At 46.6% G+C, this 17456-nt stretch overlaps 1 protein-coding gene across 1 annotated transcript in view; it reads left to right on the top strand.

The window, feature by feature from the left end:
- Positions 1–17456, top strand: part of LOC132401290 (uncharacterized) — an 88536-nt gene that overhangs the window by 707 nt on the left and 70373 nt on the right. The gene's annotated exons all lie outside the window — the stretch shown is intronic.

Raw genomic sequence — 17456 nt, forward strand, 5'->3', positions numbered from 1 at the left:
GAAGTGCAAAGGGACTTAGGGGCCCTTGTGCATGAAACCCTAAAGATTAACCACCAGGTTGGATCGGCAGTAAGGAAAGCGATGCTACATTGGCATTCATTTCAAGAGGAATAGTGTTGAAGAGTAAGGAGGTGTTGATGAGGCTCTGTGGGGCACTGGTGAGACCTCATTTGGAATACTATGTGCAGTTTTGGGCCCCCTATCTTAGAAGGGATGTACTGATGTTGGAGAGAGTTCAGAGAAGATTTACAAGGATGATTCCTGGAATGCAAAGGCTAACATATGAGGAACGTTTCTCAGCTCTTGGACTTTATTCATTAGAGTTTAGAAGAATGAGAGGGGATTTCATGGAAACATTTTGAATGTTGAAAGTGTTGGATAGAGTAGATGTGGAAGGCTGTTTCGCTTGGTGGCTGAGTCCAGGACAAGGGGCCACAGTCTTAGAATTAGAGGGTACCCATTTAAAACAGCGATGAGGAGAAATTTTTTTAGCCAGAGGGTCGTGGATTTATTGAATTGCCTCATACAGCTGTGGAGACCTGATCATTGAGGGTGTTTAAGGAGGAGATTGATAGGTATCTAATTAGGCAGGGTATCATGGGGATATGGGGAAAAAGTTGGAAATTGGAACCAGATGAGTGAATAGTTTAGCTCATGGTGGAGTGGCGGAGCAGACTCGATGGGCTGAATGGCCTACTTCTGCTCCTTTGTCTTGTGATCTTGTGAAGAATATTCTGACAGACTGCATCCCGCCTGGTATGGGGATGGTGGTGGTGGGAGGGATGCTACTGAACAGGACCAGATGAAGCTAAAGGAACACATAAAATTAGCCAGCTCCATCTTGAAAACTAGCCTCAGAAGAATCCAAGATGACTTCAAAGGGCACTGCCTCAGAAAAGCGGTGTCCGAAGGACCCAAATCTCTGAAACGTGCTCTCTTCTCATTGTTACTGTCGAGAAGGGGTAAAGAAGCCTGAAGGCACATACTCAGCGATTCAGTAACAGCTTCTTCCTCTCTGCTGTCCGATCTCTAAGTGGACATTGAACCCATGAACTCCACCTCACTACTTTTATACAATTTCACTTATTTCAATTGAACCAGTGAATCTACAAATATATATACTTACTGACATTCATTTTTCTATATTCATCATGTAGATTTCATTGTTAGTCTGCCACAATGTAAACAAATTTCACAATCTTTGCCAGTGATATTAAACCTGATTGGGATGTGATGGATTGGAAAGGACAGGAATCCATTGGGATTGTATGGGGAGTGCTGGAACTCATTAGGGCCGGCTGGGAAAGGTTCAAACATACTGGGATGGGATGGACAGTCTCGGTGCACTGTAGTCGTAGACAAACAAATCCAGGCAACAGTTGGAGCCTAGGGGGAGGATGGTGACCTAATCACCTGTGATGGTTAGCATCTGGATGGGGAAGGACAGGGTTGGCGTTTGTTAGGTGAAATTAGAATTGGTTGGGGTTTGCCCTTTCCCAGTGGACTCTGCCACATATCCAATTACCTCTAGAACATTCCCATTGCCTCCGTCTCAATTCCTTTGGCATCCGCCCCATTCCTGATAGATTCTTCCCTTTTCTGATGAGCTCTGCCCCATATCTAGTTGCCTCCATTACCCTTTCCAATAACAGCCTGATTCCTAATGACCACTTCCCATTCCCAATTTTATCTGGCCCAATGATTTAGTGTCTGCCATTTAGTGTCCGAAGTCCCAAACCAAAGTTCGATTCCTGACGACCGCTTCCACATTCCCAATGATCCTCCAATTCCCAATGAAGACTCTTCCATTTTCAATGGGAATTTCCCCTGCAAAATGACCTTTTGCATTCTCAAATGTTGGCTTCGTTCCAATTGCCACTTCGGTAGCAAATACACATTCCTGCCCCAGCTCCATGTTCTACTGACCTCTGTGTCCCTCCCCCTTCTCCCCACCCCTTCCTCGGAGTGTTTCCGGAATGGCGTTGCTCACCTGGTGACAACTCTCATTCAGCACAGGTTAGGGGTCAAGTTGCTGAAGAGAAATGCCTTCGTTTTATCAACAAATACACTCAGAAGCTTTTTCAGATGTATGGTGGAGCACATTCTGACGGGCTGCATCACTATCTGGTATTGGGCCGGGAGCTTCTAAAATGTAGCCAGGATATATTCAGGGAGCGGTATCTGAAAAATGCAGCGTCCATTATGAAGGACCTCCAGCACTCACGGCACACCCTTTCTCACTGTTAGCATCAGGTAGGAGGTACAGAAGCCTGAAGGCACACACCCGGTGATTCAGGGACAGCTTCTTCTCCTCTGCCATCTGATTCTTAAACGGACATTGAACACTTGGACTCTGTCTCACCTTCTTAATATACAGTATTTCTGTTTTTTCACATTTTTAATCTATTCAATATATGTATACTGTAATAGATGTACTTATTATTTATTTATTATTCTATTTTTATTTTGTTTATTTTTTTCTCTCCTATATTGTGTATCGCATTGAACGGCTACTGCTAGGTTAATAAATTTCCCCTCACATGCTGGTGATTCTAAACCTGATTCTCATTCTGATTCTGATGTCAGAATTTCTATGGTGCCCCTGAAATCTGATTTACTGTGAACTTTGATCCTCGAAACTTAACCAAAGATCTGGACAATGAGGAGATCGCCCTTGATCCCTGACACGCACTGCCACGACCTCCAGCTGTCATTTGAAACCTCTGCCCTGTGACTCCTATCTTCTATCAACAACCACTGACCCCATGGGAAGGTACCCCCACCCTTCACTCTAGTGCCATCAGCAAGCTGATTGACAAGGGGTTGATGGGGCCAAGCCTCAGGAGAATGTGGTGGGACAATGTAGAGGGAGCTTTACTCTGTCTGATCACGGGAATGTGAGATGAGAGACTGTGGAGCAAGCTTCACTATATATCTAATTGTGGCAGTGTGGGATGGTATTGTGTCGAGGCAGCTTCACCGTGTCTGACACGGGTATTGTGTGATGGGACCTATAGAAATAGCTTCACTGAGTCTGACCCCAGCAGTGTGCGATGGCATAGTGTGCAGGGAGCCTTACTCCATGTCTAACCCCTAGGAGTGTCTGATTGGTCATTGCGGATGGAGCTTCATCGTGTGTCTGATTTCCGACGTGTGTGATGGGACCGTGTAGAAGCAGGAGCTCCCAACCTGGATTCAGGGACCCTTCAGTTTTTGGGAGAGGTCCATGGCAGAGAAGAGCTGGAAACCCCTGGTAAAGGGAGCTTCACTGTCTGATTGCGGGAGTGTGATCACTTTACTGTCACTGATGTGGAGCTCAATAGAGAGAGAGGAGTCCCGGACACCCGCTCACCGACACGGGGAGACAGTGGAGCTCGGCATCAACAACAATTTCCCAATCTTCTAGAAACCTCTCCCCTTCGGCGAGCTCCGAGATCTCTCCACCATTGATCAGGGAGCCCCGCCCACCACGCGAGCCCTGCCCTGCCCTGCCCTCTCTGTTAGTTCGGAAATCCCGCCGACCGCGCGAGCTCCAATCGCTCTGTGCGATTGGTCAAGTAGCCCCGCCCACGGCGCAAGCTCCAATCACTTTCCAGCATTGTTCAGTGACCCCGCCTCGGCGCGAGCTCCAGTCTCTCTCGGCCATTGGTCAGGGAATTCCTGTCGGTTGCACGAGATTTTCATCCCTTTGGAAAACTCCGCTCTGCGCTTCTCAGTTTGACCGTGTCACAGGAGCTTCTGGTGTTGAGTGAGGGTCTCAGGGGAGGGAGAGAGTCTGAGGTGAGGGAGCGTCTGGTGTTTAGTGAGGGTCTCGGGGGAGGGAGAGAGTCTGAGGTGAGGGAGCGTCTGGTGTTTAGTGAGGGTCTCGGGGGAGGGAGAGAGTCTGAGGTGAGGGAGCGTCTGGTGTTGAGTGAGGGTCTCGGGGGAGGAGAGAGACTAAGGTGAGGGAGCGTCTGGTGTTTAGTGAGGGTCTCGGGGGAGGGAGAGAGACTGAGGTGAGGGAGCGTCTGGTGTTTAGTGAGGGTCTCGGGGGAGGGAGAGAGTCTGAGGTGAGGGAGCGTCTGGTGTTGAGTGAGGGTCTCGGGGGAGGAGAGAGACTGAGGTGAGGGAGCGTCTGGTGTTTAGTGAGGGTCTCGGGGGAGGGTGAGAGTCTGAGGTGAGGGACCGTCTGATATTTTTAGTGAGGGTTTTGGAGGGCAGGAGCGTCTGGTGTTTAGTGAGGGTCTCGGGAGAGGGTGAGAGTCTGAGGTGAGGGACCGTCTGATATTTTTAGTGAGGGTTTTGGAGGGAGGGAGCGTCTAGTGTTTAGTGAGGGTCTCGGGGGAGGGACAGAGTATACGGTAAGAGAGCGCGAAGGTCAGGCAGTACCCTAGGACTGAGGGAGAGGGACAGCCTGAAATGTGGGTTTAAGGGAAGAGAGTGAGGGGAACTCAGGGAGAGGGAGGGAGCAAAGGCAGAATGAATGACGGAGTGAGGGACCAAATAGAGCTGGGAGACATCAAGTGAAGGGGGAGGGGAGGTAGTAGCGAGGGATGGAGATAAGAGAGGAAGGGAGGATTAAAGAGAGAGCAAGCATAGGGAACAAAGCAGGAGAGAAAGGGAGAGCCTGAGGAAGGAGTGAAAGCTGGAGGGATTGCCTGGGGAAAGATGCTGGGAGGGGGAGATAGTGTGAGGGAGGGAGGGAATGTGTGGAGAGAGATACTCAGGAGGAACATGAGAAGGAAGGACAGAGGGAGGAGTTAGTAATTGGGATAGTTTTGAGAGGACTAGAAGATAAAAGCAAGGATGAGTAAAGTTTTTTAAGGCAATTATAAGACTGCTTTTGGAGTATTGAGTAGTTTTGGGTCCCTGTTTGAAGAATGGTGTGCTGGCATTGGAGGATATCCAGAGGAGGTTCACGGGAATGAAAGTGTTAATGTATATAGAACATTTGATGGTTCTGTGTAGTATTCTGGAGTTTACCAGAATGAGGAGGATTTATTTGAAGCCTATTGGATACTGAAAGCCCTGGACAGAGTGGACACTGAGAGAATGTGCCATATCGTGTTGAAGCCTAGGACTGAAGGTCATAGCCTCAGAGTAGATGGACGTCTGTTTAGAATAGAGACGAAAATGAATTTCTTTAACTAGAGAGTGGTCATTGGAATTCATTGCCACAAATGGTGGTGGACATAGTCTGGTATATTTAAAGAGGAACTTTCTTCCAAGTGACCTGTTTTACAGATTCCTCCTAAATAATTTAATGTGATTCTGTGGTTACTGTATTTCAAATAATACTGCATGTTTTAATCCTGTCTCTTTCTGACACCACCTTCGCAACAGGAAACACACAGATTGAGAACAAAGGGCTCTGCATTCACTATGCAGGTATCACATGTTGAAAGCCACAAATGCAAATTCACCCACATAGAGAGGTGACAGAGGTTCCTGGAATAGGGTGGGGCTCTGGTGCAGAGAGAGAAGAGTTCAGACAGATGCCATGCAGTTTTAGGGCTGAATATTATATTCCCTGAAAACTTTACTAATTATTCACTCTTGCTTCAGTGGCCAATCCTGATCCAATAGGAATATATCTCTGGTTAATTCTGCCTGTTTCTGTTCTTCTGTTTGCCACTGGGTGCAAACAGACAGTTTTCACATCAGAGACATAGGTAACATTTGATGAAAGGTCACAGCGTGAAACATGGTATAATGTCAGGTGTTGAGGCAGTGATGGGGAGAGTGGGAAAGTGAAAGACTGTGGAGGAGGGAGAGAGTTGCAGAGTCATACAACACAGAAACAGTCTCTTTGACCCACTGAGTACATGCCAACCACCAAACACTGATCCTACCCTAATCCCAAGTTATTGTCTCCACCTTCCCGGGAGGTAGTTTTCTGTGGTCAATTAATCTTCTGATCGGTGTGTGTAATGAAACCAGGACATACTGCTCTAGTCATATCCTGAGACCCCTCCATCTCATGATGCAAAAGGACAGTATAACAGGAGCAAGAGGACTTCAGCCTGCCCCCAAGCCTAGGCTGCCACTCACTTGTCGATCTGTTCCAGTCCCACACCAATACACAAAAATGGAGGTCTATAAAAAGTGGTGAATACAGCCCACTCAATCTCAGGAGACACTTTCCCCACCAGTGGGCACACTTACAAGTAGTGTAGACACAAGAAAGCAGCATCCATAATCTGGAATCCCCACCATCCAGACCATGCTCCCTTCACACTGACATTGAGCAGGAGATACAGGAGCCTGAGGGCTCACACCAACAGGTCAAGTACAGATATTATCCTTCAACATCAGGCTGCTGGCCCAGCGTGGATAATTTCATTCACTTCAATACTAAACTGATTCCACAACCTATGGACTCATTTCCAGGACTCTACAGCTCATGTTTTCAGTATTACATATCAATATATCTAATTACAGTGCCTTCAAAAAGTATTCAAGCCCAAACCATTGTTCACATAAATTAATACTACAACCAGGGATTGTGATCAATTTAACTCATAATTTTTGTTTGTGAATCGCATGCTTTTTTTTGCAATAGACCCCAAAGCTAGGGAGAATTGGAAAGCATGTAAAACTAAAAAATTCAAAAGTTCAGAAGTATTCATTCCCCTATGCTCATTATTTAGTTGAACCACCTCTCACAGCTATTACAGAGAGCAGTCTTTTTGGATGTCACTATTAAATTTGCTCAATGTGTTGGAGCAAGGTTTGCCCATTCTTCCTTGCAAAATTGCTCAAGCTGTGCCAGATTAGTGGGGAGCAGTGGTGGACAGCAATTGTGAAATCTTGCCAGAGATGTTCGATCAGTTCAGGTCAGGAATCTGACAGGCACAAGGACAATAATTTTCTTCATTTGAAGCCACTTCACGATTGCTCTGGCAGAATGCTTTGGGTTGTTGTCTTAATAAGAGATGAACTTCCTCAGCATTTTAAGCTTTCTGGCAGAGCTAGCAGGTTTTATCCAGAGTCTCTCCGTGTTTAGCAGCATTCATCTTCCTATCAATACTGACCAGATTTCCAGTCGCTGCTTCTGAAAAGCATCCCTACCTCATGACGCCACCTCCCCTGTTTGTCTTTTGCACATTGGTTGTGTGTCGGTTTATTTTGGTGTGGTTTTTCATTGCTTCTATTGTATTTCTTTGTAACACTGTCTACATGGAAATGAATCTCAGGGTAGTGTATGATGACATACAGTATACTGTACGTACATTGATTAAATTACTTCGAACTTTGAAACCACTCTAGTCATAAAACTTGCAGCACACACAGGCCTTTTGGCTCTTCCAGACCCATGGTGAGCATAAAGTCATCTATACTAATCCCAATTGAACCCACTTTGTTTATCACCTCCAATGTCTTTTGGTTCAGTGCTCATCTAGGTATTATGCTCTCAGGAACTGCATTCCAAACTCGGAATAAGTTCTGAGATCTAAAATAGAGTCCTAATATCTGCTGTGAACCTCTGACTCCTGACTGTAAAGCTTCACTCTGTGGTAATAACTATCTGGTCTGAGAAGGGCCACTAGAGATACCTTGGGCGCAGCTGCTGGGCACTGTGAAAGGTGAGGGAGATCATCCAGAGATTATTGTTTATCTTGGTATTAACGACAGAGGGATGAGATTGGGGAGAAGTCAGGGAGAATTGGAAAGCATGAAAAGCTAAAAATTAAAAATTCAAAATGATTCATTCCCTTTTCTGTCTGGTTTGGGAGTTGGTTGTTGGTTAAAGAGTTGGATTTCTGAGTTTATAATTCTCTGCATCACGTGCCCTGTTTAGAAATATGGGGATTGGTCAGTGATTGTGTGGCCGAAATGATATTTCAGAAGAGTGGACGTTCAGTTCAAGGTGCATTTGGAAAACTACATGGTTTCAAGAGAGGTGGGGAAGCAATTTTATGATTATAAAACAGGACCTGCCAAATCATAAATTAGAGATTCTGCAGATGCAGGAAAACCAGAGGAATGCATGAAAAATGCCAAACATTGAATACTGTGAACCCCACGCTAATCCAACATTATTGATTCCACCTTCCCAGGAGGCAGTTTTCTGCTTTCAATTAATCTCCTGGACTGGATAGAATGAAACCAGGACCGTGCTTTAGAATCACCTCCTGAGGCCCCTCCACCTCAGGATGCAAGATCACAGCACACTAGAAGCAACAGGACATTCCCCTGCCCCTCAAGTCTTGGCAGCCACTCACTGGTCGATCTGTCCCAGTCTCACATCAATGCACAAGAACAAAGAAGCCTATTAAAAGTGGTGAATACAGATCAGCCCCAGTGAAAAGCCCTCTCAACCATTGTGTGTAGACACAAGAAAGCAGCATCCATCAGCAAGGACCTCCAGCATCCAGACCATACTCTCTTCACACTGTTGTCATTGAGCAGAAGGTACAGAAACCTGATGTCTCTCACAACCTGACCAAGGACAGTTATTACCCTTCAACCATCAGGCTGCTCACCTCAATACTAAACTGATTCCGCAACCTGTGGACTCACTTTCAAGGACTCTACAGATCATGTTCTCAGTATTTTATATCGATACCTCTAGCTACAGTGCCTTCTAAAAGTATTCACGCTCCAACCTTTATTTCACATAAATTAATATTCCAACCAGGGATTTTGATCAATTTAACTCAGAATTTTTATTTGTGAATCACATACTCTTTTTTTTACAATAGAGGTCAAAGTCAGGGAGAATTGGAAAGCATGATAAGCTAAGAATTAAAAATTATTCATTCCCTTTTGTTCATTATTTAGTTGAACAACCTCTCACAACTATTGTCGACAGCAGTATTTTGGGAGAAGTCTGTACTAACTTTCTACAACATGATGGAGCAATGTTTGCCCATTACTCCGTGCAAAAGTGCTTAAGCTGTGCCAGGTTAGTGGGGAGCAGCGATGGACAACAATCATGTGGTCTTGTCAGAGATGTTCGATCATTTAAGGACAGAAATCTAACTGGGCCACTTAAGGACATCAATTTTCTTTCTTTGAAGCCATTTCACGGTTGTGCTGGCATATTTCCTCACCAGTTTATGCTTTCTGGCAGAGCCAGCAGGTGTTTATCCAGGATCTCTCTGTGTTTAGCAGCATTCATCTTCCCAACATTTCTGACCAGATTTACAGTCCCTGCTCCTGAAAAGCATCCCCATGGTATGATGCCTCCTCCATCAGTTTGTCTTTTACTTTGAACTCGGAAGCAACTATAGTCATAAAAACGTGCAGTATATACAGGCCTTACAGGAACTGCATTCCAAACTCTGAGGAACTTCCGGGTAAAAATAGAGTCCTGAAATCTGCTGTGAACGTCTGAGTACTGACCATTGAACTGCACCTTCTGCTCTGAGAATGGGCACTGGTGACATCCGGCCATTGTGAAAGGTGAAGATCAGCCAGGGATTATTGTTTCACTTGGTATTAACAATAGAGGGATGAGATGTTGCAGTGTCTGTGTTGATGGTTAAAGAGCAGGATTTCCAAGTTTATAATCTCTCTGCCATGTGTTCTGAGTTTAGAAATATGAGGAGTGGTGAATGATTGTGTGGCTAAAGTGATATTTCAGAGCAGCAGACTTTCAATTCAAGGTGCTTTTGGAAAATGATATGGATTTTTTTTAAATTTGGAGGGGACGGGTAGGCATTTTATGATAACAAGACAGGATCTGACAAATCATAAGCACAAGATTCTGCAGATGCTGGAAATCCAGAGTAACACATGCATAATGCTAGAGGAACTCAACAGGTCAGGCAGCATCTGTGGAAAGGAATAAACAGTTGACATTTCCGGCCTGAACCGGAAGGGGATGAATATCATTGCGGGCAGGCTTGCTAGAGCTGTTGTGGAGGTTTGAACTTCTTTGGTAGGGGAATGAAAACCAGAGTGATAGGGCTGAGGATGGGAAGTTGGTATACAAATGGATACAGTGTATGGCTGAGACAGAGAGGAAGGATAGTCAAAACAAGTTTATTGTCATCGAAATACATACATGTATACAGTCAAAGGAGACAAGATTTCTCTGGACCAGGGGTAAAGCACAGAAGTACAAGGGAGGCACAATCACTTAGGAAAGTAAGAATAAAATCTGCAAATGAATCTCGCATAAATATACAAAGTAAAGTGCATAAATTAAATATTTTCCGGTACAGAACTGGTGACATTACGAATGCGATGCAGCAGTGAGTTCAGAAGGCTAATGGCCCAAGGGAAGAAACTGTTTCCCATCCTGACTCTACTTGTCTTAATGCATAGGAGTCTCCTGCCTGGCAGTAGAAAGTGAACGAGGATGCTGGATGGATGGGTGAGATATGAAGGGCCCCATGTACACAGCATTCCTGATAAATGCCACCGATGGATGGTAGGGAAACCTCTATGATAATCTCCGCCGTTCTCACAATCCTTTGTAGAGACCTTGGGTCCAATGCTCTGCTGCTCCCATACCAGATGGAGATGCAGCTTGTCAGGGCTCCTGTAAAATTTTGCTGATGGAGGGACTTGTGCACCTGAATGTCCTTACAAAGTGGAGGCACTGCTGTGCAGCCTCGTTCAGGGAGGTGATGTTGATGGACCAGCTGAGGTCATCCAGGATATGAACTCCCAGAAACTTGGTGCACTTAACTCTCCACAGAGGAGTCATGTTGCACAGAGGGGGATGGTTCATCTGCACTTTCCTAAAATCCACAGCCATTCCCTGATCTCATCCAAGTTCAGCCTTAGGTTGCTGTTCTCACACTTCCACTCCACTTCCTCTCTGTACTCTGACTCATCATTACCATAAGCACTGTAGTGTTATCCACAAACTGTATGACATGGTTTGAGCTGAATTCTATGATAGTCGTGCATTAGCAGTGCATTGAGCACACAGCACTGGGGTGTGATGGAACCAGAGACGTTGCTGCCCACAGGGACTGACTGTGACCTTACCGTTAAGAAGTCCAGGATCTAGTTACAAATGGAGGTGTTCAGACCCAGTAAGGACAGTTTCCCCATCAGTTTCTGGTGGATAATGGTGTTAAATCAGTGGATTGATTCAAGTGTTAAACTGTAAAGGGTCCAATGTAGCCAGAGAAAGGCTTTAATACTCTCTATGACCAGCCACTCAAATGATTTTGTAATGGTTGATGGTAATGCCACATGTCGGCAGTCATTTGGATGGGTTCCTGTCACCTTCTTAGGCACTGGGATGACATTGCCATCTTGAAAACCAAGGGTAAAATGGACTGTTCCAGAGAGATGTTGAATATATCTCTCAGCAACTCATTTAGCTGGGCTGCCCACTCTTTCAGAACCCCACCTGGTATATTATCGGGCCCTGCAGATCTGGATGGGTTGACTCTGGCCAGGGTCTTCCTCACCTCAGCTTCAGCCAGAGTATCTGCTCCTCTGGTGCCTTTCTTGCCAGCACTCTGTTCTGTGCATCAAACTGGGAAAAAGACATTTTGCCTGTCAGTGAGTGAAGCGCCCTTGTCATTGACCTGGTAGGTAGATTTGTCTGTAATCCCCTGAATTCCCTAGCACATGCACCTTGTTTCTCTGGTATTCAAAGCTGTCCTGCAATGCTGAGATCGCTCCCTCAGAACTGGTTTGGCCAGTTTGGTCAATGGTCTGTATGCTGCAATTAGCATAACAGATAAGTGATCTGTGAGACCAATGTAGGACAGAGGAACTGCTTTATATGCACTTGGTATGGTAGTATAAGCCAGGTTCAGTGTATTTTCACTACGGGTAGCAAAACCAACATAGTGCTGGAATTTAGGCAGGCGATAGGTTAAAATTGCAGTTGGTGGGACTGGATGAAGTTTGTCTTTGACCTAAATATTAGGTTTAACAATTCAACATTTTGGACGAGTGAGGTTAAAGTAAAAAGGAAGGATAGTGCAGGAGAGGTTACAAAAGTCTCCTGAATAAATAAAAAGACAAAATGCTTAGAAAGGGATTTAAATTTAACTGAAGTATAGTTAGAAATTGACAGCTATGAATGACATGTTGAACATACACAAAATGCTGGAGGGGCTCAGCAGGCCAGGCAGCATCTACGGGAAAAAAGTGCAGTCAAAGTTTTGAGTGGAAACCCTGCAGATTTTAGTTGATGGCAGCAGTGAGAAAAGAGCTTGTCCTTAGTGATGAGGATATTTGATGATTGATGATATTTCTCTACAGCCATGATTTATATAGATGTGCCCAATAGTTGTGTGGGTTTTACCTATGATGTACTGGGCTGAATCCATTACCTCTTGTTGGATTTTCTGCTCAAAGGTGTTGGTGTTCCCAGTCAGCAGACTTTGCACCACACAGCTACAGAACTTGAGCAAGGTTTTTGATGACATGCCAAATATCCGCAGACTCCTGAGGAAGTGGAGGTGCTGTCATGCTTTCTTCACAGTTATCTTTCTATAATGGGTCCAGGACAGGTCCTCTGAGATAGTGATACCCAGCAGTTTAAAGTTACTGACGTGCTCCTCCTCTGATCCTCCAGTGATTACCAGCTTATGGACCTCTGGTTTCCCTCTCCCGAAGTCTATCAGATCTTTGGTCTTATTGACATGGCGTGAGATGTTGTTGCTAGGGCATGACTCAGTGAAAAGTTCTGACTCCCTGCTATATGCTGATTCATCACCAGCTTTGATAACAGCTCACAACAGTGGTGCCATCAGCAAACTTGTATATGGTGTTGGAGCTGTACTTTGGCACAGTCATAGAATCCTGAGAGAGAGTTGGCATTGGAGTTCACAATGGGTCACTGGGAAGTGTTGCTGGTAAGGTAGTAATTGGGGACAAAGAAATGGCAAACAGACTTAATGGGTACTTAACATCAGTCTTCACTGTGGGGAGAAAAAACGAGCAGTGTGTCAGTGGTCCGTGAGTTTTAGGGAACATGAGTGAGTGTTGCTATTACAAAAAGGAGCGTGGCAAAAAATGTCTTAAAGTGGATAAGTCAGTTGGACCAGATGGACAACATTCCAGATTCCTGGAAGAGGTTGCTGAAAAGTTAATGGATGCATTGGTAATGATCTTTAAAGAATCACTTAATACTTGTATGGTCCCGGAGAACTGGAAGATTGCAAATGTCACTCCACTCTTTAAGAATGAAGGAAAGCATAAGAAAGGACATTATAGGCCTGTTAGCGTAACCTAACCTTGGTGGTGGGGAAAGCGTTGGAGTCCATTATCAAGGAGGAAGCTTTGGGGTACTTGGAGTCTAATGATAAAGTAAGTCAAAGTCGACATGGTTTCGGTGAAGGGAAAGCTTGTTTGACAAATCTGTGAGAGATCTTTGAGGAAGGAACAAGTAGGTTGGATAAATGACAGGCAGTGAAAGTCATTCAGTTGGATTTCCAGAAGGCATTTGATAACATGATACTGATGAGACTGTTTAACAAATTAAGCTCCTATGGCATTACAGGAAGAATACTGACATGGACAAAGGAATGGTTGACAGATAGGAGACCATGAGTAGGAATAAATGGGGCTTTTGCTGGATGGGTGCCAGTGGTGTTCCACAGGGGTCAGTATTGTGACCTGCACTTACACATCGTTTGTCAGTGAATTGGATAATGTAATTGATGGCATTGTGGCAAAGTTTGCGGATGATATGAAGATAGGTGGAGGGGTAGGTAGTGCACAGGAAGCAGTGTGATTGCAGTAGGACTTAGACAAACAGTAAGAATGGGCAAAAAGTGGCAGAAAGAATATGGTGTTGGGAAATGTATGATGCATTTTGATAAAAGAGTATAACAGTATGGACTATTATCTAAATGGGGAGAAGGCTCAAAAAGTCTCCCCCTGCTCGCTGGCTATTTGTGAGCCGGTTCACCTGCGCAGAAAGTGGGTCGCCACATACCCCCCTCCACCAGAACCGGTGATACACCCCCCAATGACCACCCCCCAGTCTGGATCAGCCTCTGTTTGGGAGATCTGCCTCTGCACCACGGTGCCTGAACCTTGACTGGCTGCGCCAAGTCCACATGGGCTGGTTTGAGTCGGTCCACTGTGAAAACCTCCTCTCTCCCCCCCAATGTCCAGAATGTACGTGGACCCGTTGTTGTTGATCATCTTGAATGGCCCCTCGTACGGCCGCTGTAGCGGCGCCCGGTGTCCGCCCCTTCGTACAAACGCAAACTTACAGTTTTGCAGGTCTTTGGGTACATGGGTCAGGGTCAGTCCGTGCTGTGAAGTTGGTACGGGGGCCAAGTTGCCGAGCCTTTCACGTAGTCTGTCCAGGACTGCTGCGGGTTCTTCCTCTTGCCCCCTTGGGGCTGGTATGAACTCTCCCGGGACAGCCAGGGGCGCACCGTACACCAACTCGGCCGACGAGGCGTGCAGGTCCTTTTTGGGCAGGACCCAAGGACCCAAGCAGGACCCAGGGAAGCTCGTCCACCCAGTTAGGTCCTCTCAGGCGGGCCATGAGAGCCGACTTCAAGTGACGGTGGAAGCGTTCCACTAGTCCGTTTGACTGTGGGTGGTAGGCAGTAGTGTGGTGTAGCTGCATTCCCAACAGGCTGGCCACAGCCGACCACAGGCTGGAGGTGAACTGGGTGCCTCTGTCGGAGGTAATGTGGGCCGGTACCCTGAAGCGTGCTACCCAGGTTGCGATCAGTGCTCGGGCGCAGGAATCGGTAGATGTGTTGGTGAGCGTGACTGCTTCTGGCCACTTCATGAACCGGTCTACCACAGTTAGGAGGTACTGCACTCCTCCGGACACTGGTAGGGAGCCCACGATATCCACATGAATGTGGTCGAACCTCCGGTGGGTGGGTTCGAACTGCTGCGGCGGGGCTTTAGTGTGCCGCTGCACATTGGCTGTTTGGCACTGCGCGCACGTTCTGGCCCATTCCCTGACCTGCTTGCAAAGTCCGTGCCATGCGAACTTGCTGGAGACCAGACGGATGGTTGTCTTGATAGATGGGGGCACCAAACCGTGTATGGAGTCGAAGACTCACCGCCTCCAGGCTGCTGGGACGATGGGGCGAGGTTGGCCGGTAGCCACGACGCACAGAAGGGTCCTCTCACCTGGGCCTATGAGAAAGTCCTGCAGCTGCAAACCCGAGACTGCGGTCCTGTAGCTGGGCATCTCTTCATCTGCCTGCTGCGCCTCCGCCAGTGCTGCATAGTCCACCCCCAGGGATAGGGCCTGGACAGCTGGTCTGGAGTGTGCTCCGCCACGACATTGTCCTTTCCTGAGACATGCTGGATGTCTGTCGTGTACTTGGAGATGTAGGACAGATGTCACTGCTGGCGAGCTGACCAGGGATCGGACACCTTCGTGAACGCGAAGGTCAACGGTTTGTGGTCCGTTCTGAGAAGTACCTGCAGGATTGTCAGATACAGTGCCAACAGCTCCCGGTTGAAAGCACTGTACTTGAGTTTGGGTGGTCGTAGGTGCTTGCTGAAGAACGCCAGGGGTTGCCAGCGCCCCTCGATGAGCTGCTCCAGCACCCCACCAACTGCTGTGTCGGATGCATCCACCATGAAGGCGGTCGGAACGTCTGTTCTGGGGTGCACCAGCATCGCAACATCTGCCAGGGCTTCCTTGGCTTTAACGAAAGCGACCGCGGCCTTCTCGTTCCAAGTAATGTCCTTGCCCTTACCCGACATCAGGGTGTACAAAAGGGCGCATGATACGGGCTGCTGAGGGGAGGAAACAATGGTAGAAGTTCACCGTACCAACAAACTCCTGCAGGCCTTTGACCGTGTTGGGCTGGGCAAAGTGGTGGATCACGTCTACCTTGGCGGGCAGAGGTGTTGCCCCGTCTTTGGTAATCCTGGAAGTCAATGGTATCCAGACCAAACTGGCATTTGGCCGGGTTGATCGTGAGGCCAAAATCACTCAGGCGGGAGTAGAGCTGGCAGAGGTGGGGCAGATGCTCCTGTCAACAACTGCTGGCTATAAGGATGTTGTCCAAATAGACAATAGACAGTAGGTGCAGGAGTAGGCCATTTGGCCCTTCGAGCCAGCACCGCCATTCTCTGTGATCATGGCTGATCATACATGATCAGTACCCCGTTCCTGCCCTCTCCCTATATCCCTTGACCCCGCTATCTAGAAGAGCACTATCTAACTCTCTCTTGAATGCATCCAGAGAACTGGCCTCCACTGCCTTTTGGGGCAGAGCATTCCACATATCCACCACTCTCTGGGTGAAAAAGCTTTTCTGCATCTCTGTTCTAAATGTTCTACCCCTTATTCTTAAACTGTGGCCAGTAGTTCCGGATTCACCCATCAGTGGGAACATGCTTCCTGCCTCCAGCGTGTCCAATCCCTTAATAATCTTATATGTTTCAAACAGATCCCCTCTCATCCTTCTAAATTCCAGTGTACAGAAGCCCAGTTGCTCCAATCTTTCAACATACGACAGTCCCGCCATTCCGGGAATAAACCTTGTGAACCTACGCTGCACTCCCTCAATAGCAAGAATGTTGTTCCTCAAATTTGGAGACAAAAACTGCACACAATACTCCAGATGGGGTCTCACCAGGGCCCTGTACAGCTGCAGAAGGACCTGTTTACCCCTATTCTCAATTCCTCTTGTTATAAAGGCCAGCATGCCATTAGCTTTCTTCACTGCCTGCTGTTCCTGCATGCATGCTTTCATTGACTGATGTACAAGAACACCTAGATCTCGTTGTACTTCCCCTTTTCCTAACTTGACTCCATTTTGACAGTAACCTGCCTTCCTGTTCTTGCCACCAAAGTGGATAACCTCACATTTATCCACATTAAACTGCATCTGCCATACATTTGCCCACTCAACCAGCCTGTCCAAGTCACCCTGCATTCTCATAACATCCTCCTGACATTTCACACTGCCACCCAGCTTTGTGTCATTGGCAAATTTACTAATGTTACTTTTAATCCCTTCATCTAAATCATTAATGTATATTGTAAACAGCTGTGGTCCCAGCACCGAACCTTGCAGTACCTCACTGGTCACAGTCTGTCATTCTGAAAGGGACCCATTAATCGCTACTCGTTGTTTCCTGTCAGCTAGCCAATTTTCACTCCATGTCTGTACTCTGCCCCCAATACCATGTGCCCTAATTTTGCCCACTAATCTCCTATGTGGGACTTTATCAAAGGCTTTCTGGAAGTCCAGGTACACTACATCCACTGGTTCTCCCTTGTCCATTTTCATAGTTACATCCTCAAAAAACTCCAGAAGATTAGTCAAGCATGATTTTCCCTTCATAAATTCATGCTGACTCGAACTGATCCTTCGACTGCTATCCAAATGTGTCGTAATTTCCTCTTTTATAATTGACTCCAACATCTTTCCCACCACTGACGTCAGGCTAACTGGTCTATAATTCCCTGTTTTCTCTCTCCCTCCTTTCTTGAAAAGTGGGACAACATTAGCCACCCTCCAATCAGCAGGAACTGTTGCTGTATCTATAGAACATTGGAAAATGATTACCAATGCGTCCACGATTTCTAGAGCCACCTCTTTAAGTACCCT

The sequence above is a fragment of the Hypanus sabinus genome, chromosome 10 (genome assembly GCF_030144855.1).
Source record: "Hypanus sabinus isolate sHypSab1 chromosome 10, sHypSab1.hap1, whole genome shotgun sequence".
Classification (NCBI taxonomy): Eukaryota; Metazoa; Chordata; class Chondrichthyes; order Myliobatiformes; family Dasyatidae; genus Hypanus; species Hypanus sabinus.